Below are 6,591 nucleotides of genomic sequence, written 5' to 3'. Positions count from 1 at the left end.
ATCCCCCCTCTCTCCCCTCACGGTTCCCGGCCGATCCCTGCTGTCCCCTCACCGTTCCCGGCCGATCCTCGCTGTCCCCTCACCGTTCCCGGCCGATCCTCGCTGTCTCCTCGCCGTTCCCGGCCGATCCCCCTCTGTGCCCTCACAGTTGCCGGCCGATCCTCGCTGTCCCCTCACCGTTCCACGCTCTCGAGCGGTGCCGTTGCCGGGCGGCTCCGGGGCGCGGATCGGTGAGGGGTTATGGGGCGGCTGCGGTGCTGCAAACCGCAGCAAAACAGCGCCCAAATTAGAGACAGATAATAATATTCTTTAAAAGCAGCCCACAAAATAACCCATAAAGCAGGAGGGAGCCAGGGCTGCCCACTTCCAGAGCCCCTTCCCAATTCCACAGCAGCCATCCTGCCCCAGAATGGCTGTGGGGACTTCAACAAGCTTTTTTTTTTTTTTTTTTTTTTTTCCTTTTTAAATTTTTTTTTCAAAAAAAAAAAAAAAAATAACGCCCTTAAAATACAAACGAGACTGAAAAGAAATGATTTCTGTCTTGGGTGTGCCTGATGCCTCCCTCCACATTCCCCCACCCAGACCAACACCTCCATCTGCTCCTGGCTTTAGTAATAAATGTAAGTGTCAATAAAGTCTAACACATGTGCATTTTCAAAAAAAATTTATTTTTCAAATGAATACAGTTCGTTTACAATACACTCAAGTTGATGGTATCTATAGCCAGCAGAGATCGATGACTGCTGTGTCCTATACACAGTCGTACAGAGGTTACAGATGCCTACGAGAGGGAAGGAACAGTGAAAGAAGTCGACATTTTACTGTGCTGGAAGGAAAGCGACTCTTGCAACAGGTAGAAAATTTTGGCAAGAACAATTTGTCCGGAAAGGGAGAAGGGGCAGAGGACACGGCTTCTGCTTAGCAAGTACATCTCAAACACCGACACGTTCCCTCCCACCCCGCACGGCTGCAGCCCACGGTACAAAGAGGCACACATGGTCAAGATGGTTAAGTAAAAATAAAGGCTTTTACCAGTTTGTTTGCCATCCATCTACAATCTATTTGTGCAACGTCTYAAGTCACAGCTCTACTTTACTCTTGAAACATTTCCCTTTTGCTTCGAAAGCCCCCAGGACCTTCACGGTGGGAACACATTCACGCTCCTGCCGAAGCAATGGGACACCAAAACAGGGGAGCAGTTACCAGCATATGAGAAATAGCAGACACATGGGAGGGGATCAATCCACTGAACTGGTTTATTAGACTTTTATTCAGAAAAGGAATCCCAAACAGCATGTTTTTTTTTTTTTTTAACACAATTTAAACACATGGTATTGAATACGCAAAATTTCTATGCGTGACATTGCTTCCAGCAGTGTCCAAAACTAACACAGTTCACTGGCCAGTGATGTTTATGGTACACATGATGCCACCTGAGCCACCTTCTCCTGAAAATCCTTTAATATTGGCTAATAACCAAAAGCTACCAATTACTGTGAAAGCTTTCAAGTRMCACCTGCTGACAGACAATGTCCTTATCCATGATCACACACCTCCAGCCAGGTAAACAGCCCAGTCTTCCCCCATCAAGCACCATTTATCCACCATGAGGCTACCTGGGGAGCTGAACTGCTTAWACCAAGGGAGGAGACAAGAACAACAGGCAGGACGGTCTATACCCTGTGAGCCCAGTGTCCCCGCTCCCCTGAAACGCTGATCTGTACACCAGTGCCTGTAAAAACATTTCTGACCCAATACTCGCTCTGCCAACCCCACTGCTGTGCTGCAGCTCGCTTTCCACACCTGCCTGGAAACAGACACCAAATGCAACGAGCTAGAAGCAGGTTTTTCTACAGGAAAACAACATGAAGTTGTCTCAAGGTGAGATTCAACACTGAAAACTGCAAAAATGAGAAGATTTCACTGAAAACCAGAAATCAAGTTCAAAGAAAAGTACACACTACAGCCACAGGAGAGAAGTGATGCACAAAAGCGAGTACCCAGAAGCTGTTCTGTGCTGCAAAGTTGCCAGAAGCAAACTTCATCTCTGGCAGTCTTCCTCTCACCAAGTTTTGTTGGTGTCCAATTATCCTCACAACTTCAGGAGCAATAATCAAGTTTGCACMTTGCTGGCACACCATCAGGTTTCAAAACTTTCAGAAGTTCTTTAAATTCAGCATTGCTCCAGTGGGCATCACTTTGCTATTACATCTGAGTGGACACTATCTACCAAGACATGTATTTTCTATCAAAGAAACTGGTTTTGAAGATATTTAAGAGATTTGCAAGTGTAAGCAAAATCAAAGTTAATTAGTAACTATTTTAAAAGCTAACTTTTGCACACCTGTACTGAAATGGATTGTGGATCTATGATCTATGGGCAAGCACRGCCCTAAACTCAACATACAGCCATATTTTTGTGTTGCTAGAYAGTGTTACAGTATTAATTTTCCAACTGCCAAATGTGTTTAAAAGACCTGTGTATTTCTCAGGAATGAAAAAAACCCTTTCATTCAAATAAACTTGCCCTCTGAGCATCTGTTTTACAACAAAAGGATTATTTTAAAGAAAACAAGATGGCAAACACGGGACTGACCCCAAGGGCCTTCAGCTTTGGGCAGAGCTGCAATGGGATGGGAGGGAAGARCTCCAGCTCCCAGCAGGGATGGGCTCCAAACAACTGGATTCACGGAAGATGCAAATGTGCAGAGGTGCATGGGTTTGTATCATGAAGTTACCACTGTCATGACATGGCTCACCCTCAGATCACCCAGTGACTCACTCTCATAAGGCGATGTGAATCATCACAAACATTTTCTAGATGAAAAAAGAGGCTGAATCGTTTCCCCCAGGTCAGAMAGGGAACCTGCTTCAGAGCCAGCTGGTTCCAGAGCTCCTGGCTGGACAACTTGCCACTATCTCAAACAGAACCTGTTGGAAAAGCTCTTCCATTTTGGTCTRAAAATCCACTTTTTTTAGCAGCTTAAAGCTCAAACTGGCCTCTAAGCACACAGGTGCCTATTTMTGCACAGTGCAGTGTCTACAGCAGGGAGCTGGTGTCAGGGGATGGGGTATTGTTCCTCTTCCCACACGATTCTTTTTCCAGACATCACCATGCCCTGCTTCTGGCAAACTGTTTCTGAAGAGTTATCTGTGATATTGAACCCTCACCTCCACATTCCCACTGAGTCAGAGCTTTGCACTGCTCCCCAACATTCACTGGACAACATTCCCCATGTCCCTGCAACCTCCAAACGGGTGGAGAGGGGAGAGGCAATGGAGTGTATGGAAAGCTGCAGGAGCACAGTAAAGAGCGAGGACATCACTGGACAGGCAACATTCAAATAAAGGCAGAATTAATGATTCTCATTAGATAAACATATCAAGGTTAAATTTTATTTTAAAAAATTGCAAGTCTACCAGGAAGTAGGTTTATTTGATGACATTGCTCTCCAGAAACCACTTATTTTAAAAGCTTCTCCTCTCTGGGTAGTTCTAATTCACAAATAATTCAGGGCTTGCTTGATTAAGTAATTCAACACAAAACCAACTCTATTCTGACCAAGGACTTTGAGCTTTAAAAACAGTTCAAGAAAAATACTAGCCATCCTACCAATACAAATACAGGTTTTTCCAGCTCTSTTCCTGGTCAGAAAAAGGCACATACTTGCTCTCAGTGAGTTCAAGTTCAACACAAACAGTTCAGGACACCCAAGCTCATGCCTTGACGTCCCTGTCAATGTCCCTGAAGGGCTTGAGCTGATCACAGCTCACCTGAAACCCACCCCCACTTCCTACCCAGTCCTTTGTTTCTACAGGCTTTTGTCACCATCCCACCCCCACGCTCACATCCAGAGCTGAKCTGTGCTCCACAGCATCCTCAACATGGCTAATTCCATACAGGCAGTGGAGGGAGAGTGACCCTGCTCAGGGAATGGGGAGGTAGGTAAGAGCAACTGCAGTGCTACAGCACAACGACCTCTACACCTGCCTGCTGCTGTTCCTGGGATGCAGGGCAACAAGAATCTCTCAGGACATCTGTGTGGTACAGAAAGATCACATATTGCTCACAAAACCCCCTGGGTCGGTGCTATCTGAACCAGCAGATCCACTGGAAGCTGCATCTGTTTGACCCAAGTAAGGGATTCCAAGGTTTGGATAAAACCACAGTTTGATTTCAGGGGGCAGCTGTCACAGGTACTGCCAAATGCTCACAGCACAGTCCTGGAGGAAGAGAACAGGTACCCCTAAAAATATACAGGAACRTGCTTTCTTCCTCATATATTAGTATTTGAATTAGCAATCACAGAATGAGAGAATAGTCTGGGTTGGAAGGGACCTTTTAAAGCTCATCCARTCCAATCCCCCTGCTGTGACCAGGAATCTCCAGACCAGGTTGCTCCAAGCCCCGTTCAACCCGACCTTGGATATTTCCAGGGATGGAGCAGCCACAGCTTCTCAGGGCAACCTGTGCCAGTGTTTCATCACACACATTGTAAAAAACTTCTTAAATCTAATTCGAACTGATCTCCCTCAGCTTAAAACCATCACTCCTCATCCTGTGTAAACAGGCCCTCCTAAAAGCTTGCCCCCATTGTTCTTACAGGCCCCTTCAAGTACTGGAAGATACTGAAGGAAAACATCAGCTGTCAAGTTTCGCTTTTTTACTTGCTACAGGAGGCAAAGGAGGCTCTGCTGCTTCTTCATTAGCTTCCAATTCTGTTTAGATTTTCCCATTTGTTCTTTTTAAAGGAGTTTGAGTAACTCCTACTGGTTTCTGTTACTTTGAGACTGCCCTTGCGCCTCTTCCAATACCTCTTTTCTTTCCCTTACAGAGCTGCCCCAACAGCCACAAGATCTTGATGTCCCACAGGTTCTCCATCTCTTTGAGGAGGCCCTCCCTGTCCACCTGCAGCTTCTTCTTGTGGTTTTTTGGTTTGCTGTTTTCTTTYGTTAATTTAAAATATTTTAATAATGCCTATTTTCAGTTGTTTGTTAGCTCTTATTTAACTTGGATACTTTAAACCATCGTGCACCCTCCAATGACTGCAACATAAATATTTCTACTGGAATTAAACCTTGCATGCAGCAGCCCATGGACACCAAGGCAAGAGATTTGTGTCTGACAGAAAACTGCTTCATCAGGTGCAAGTTCATTCCTATTGATAGAAAGAAGAGGCAGCAACTTCCTTCTAAATCTCAACAGGTTCAGTACGAGCTAAATGTAGAGAGGAACAAAGAGGTTGGTTGACAGGCAAGTGAGGAGATGGAGAATATTGCTGGAAACAAGCTGATGGTGCAAGATTTTTGGCCCTTTTTAGTCTAAAAGATAGAAACAGCTACTACTAAAAGGGTCAGGAGACACARTTTTGGCTCAGAATTTAGACTGAAAAATGCTTTCTAAACTCCAGCCTGGTACATTGAGAAATTGGAAATACAAAATTATTGAACATCATGGCAAGCTTAAATACCAACACAGTGGCATCGGGCACTGTAATAAGACAAGAAAGTTGGTACAAGCTACAAGAGACATTGGATCATGCCTCRAACTTGAATCAGAAGAAATTACAGAGCAAAGATAGAGTCAACTCATGCCTGGGGAGCTGCAGCATCCCCTCAACAATGAGGTGTGGGCAACTCAGCAAGGGCACTGCCCAATGCTGGGACTCTGAACCCCACGAATTTCATTGATGATGTCCAGAAGCTCTGCTYACTCCTAGAAAAAGTCTGGACATGAACATATTCCTGCAAAGAGACCATTTAGAATTACTCAGTGAGTTCTGCGCTTAAGCTCCTGATATTCAAAAATATCCTGACATCAAGTTATTCCACATCTTAAATGCCCAACACTATAAACAGTAATAAAAYGCACAAAATCATTTTAGTTGTAGAGAAACAAGGTACCAATGAAGCATCTGCCTATGGCGAGCGGGTTAATTGTCTCCTCTCAAACACGACTGGTTATGCCAACTTTCTTTGGAGAAGAAAACCAAAACATTCAGAAACTTCTCCTGCCTAAAAATAAGTGTTAAAAGCAACACACAGAGCAGACACACAGACCTATGAGCTGCACACAGACCRCCAATAAATATACAGAAACACCACAACAAAGGACGAGGCTCATCATAAAAGAAAAGTCCCATAACTGCTACTCAGACCGATACCAAAGGAAAGGGAAGTGTTTTTTGCAGGCATGTGCAAGCACATTACAGTGTCATCAAAGCACAACTTTGCTATTATTATTACTTTATGCAGCATTACAAGGTTACTGAGGTGCAGTGTTTAATAGTCTAGTCTACAGCTTTTCCTGACTGCAGGAACGCTCACCAAACTCACCATGGACCCACCCACCAAGCTGCTCCCAGTCCAGAGCATCCAGCTCCCAGATGGGAATCAGAAGACCCACTGATGCATCCTGGACACACCAAGCTATGTGAGGACCAACCATCTCCCAAGCCATCCTTAGAGCCTCCTAAAACACGTTCCAGTTTGTCTCCATCTTTGGGAATGTGCTCCCTTAAAAKACGACATCCTGTGGTAGCTACGGATTCATTTCAGCACCAGTCACGTCCCCATGGCTTCTCCCACACC

The sequence above is a fragment of the Malurus melanocephalus genome, unplaced genomic scaffold, assembly GCF_030028575.1.
Source record: "Malurus melanocephalus ecotype Western Australia unplaced genomic scaffold, MMel_1.1 scaffold_862, whole genome shotgun sequence".
In the NCBI taxonomy this organism is placed as follows: domain Eukaryota; kingdom Metazoa; phylum Chordata; class Aves; order Passeriformes; family Maluridae; genus Malurus; species Malurus melanocephalus.
This window is presented reverse-complemented; position numbering follows the sequence as displayed.